This window comes from Octopus bimaculoides, chromosome 11 (genome assembly GCF_001194135.2).
Source record: "Octopus bimaculoides isolate UCB-OBI-ISO-001 chromosome 11, ASM119413v2, whole genome shotgun sequence".
In the NCBI taxonomy this organism is placed as follows: Eukaryota; Metazoa; Mollusca; class Cephalopoda; order Octopoda; family Octopodidae; genus Octopus; species Octopus bimaculoides.
The window spans coordinates 22,834,302-22,835,604 of record NC_068991.1 but is presented as its reverse complement, the minus strand read 5'-3'; positions in this window follow the sequence as shown (position 1 = coordinate 22,835,604).

The window sequence follows — 1,303 nt, the reverse complement described above, 5'->3', positions numbered from 1 at the left end:
ATATATATATATATAGTGTTTGTGTGTGTGTGGTTAAATAGATGACTGCTGGTGTTGTGTTTAGAGCTCCATCCAGTCTGTTTCCAAACAAGTTTATATAATTTGTTCCTATGTCTGTTAAATCCTTTTTTTTTTAACCTTTGCATTAGATGTCCCCAATGATCCATTGTAGTTAATGTAATCAACTGGCTTCCTCCCCCAAATTTCAGGCCTTGTGCCTATTTTGGAAATAATCATTATTGTCACCCCATTAGTAAGTTAACTTATGCATTATCTTCTCTTGGGAAGTTATCACTAAAAATTGGGCTTATTATTGAGGTGGTGAGCTGCCAGAATCATTAGCATTGCCAGACAAAATACTTAGCTGCATTTCTTCTGGCTCTTTATATTCTGGGTTCAAATTCCACCGGGATTGACTTTACCTTCCATCCTTTCATGGTAGATAAAATAAGTACCAGTCCTGTACTGGAGTTGATGTAATTGACTAGACCTCTCCTTAAAAATTTCAGGCCTTGTGCCTATAATAGAAAGAATTATTAAGGCATTGGACTGGTAGAACCATTAGCATGGCAAACAAAATGTTTTATAGCATGTCTTCCAGTTTTATGTTCTGAGTTCAAATTTCACTGGAGTTGACTTTGTCTTTTGACCTTTTGGAGTTGATTAAATTTTAGGCCTTATGCCTATTGTAGAAAGAAGCTGGCAGAATCATTAGAATTTAAGCACCAGTGAAACACTGGGGTTGATGTAATCAACTAGTGCCCTTCCTCAAAATTTCAAGCCTTGTGCCTATTGTAGCAAGGATTATTACTACTACTACTACTAACAGAAATACTACCCTCTGGGCAGTTTTCTGCTGGTTATTATTATTATGTGTTTGGTGGTTGTAAATGGTAGAATCTGTAGAGTGTATGTGGTAATACGTTTACTTTCAGCCCACTTGATTCCACCTTCAGATTCTAACAAGAGTAAATTTAGTTTTCATCCATTCATAAAATAATTATTTATTTAATGGATCAATGCCTCCCTGACAAACCCTTGTCTTTAAGTAAGAAACCATTATTATTAGCATTTTGTCCATCTTCACGTTCTGAGTTCAGATTCCGCCAAGGTTAACTTTACTTTCATCCTTTCGGGGTTGATAACTTAAGTACCAGTGAAATACTGGGGTCAATGTAATAGACTAGCCCCCTTCTCCAAAATTTCAAGCCTTGTGCCTATAGTAGAAAGGATTATTATCATTAAAAGTGGTGAGCTGGTTGAATCAGAGCATTGGACAAAATGACTAACAGTATTTTCTCTC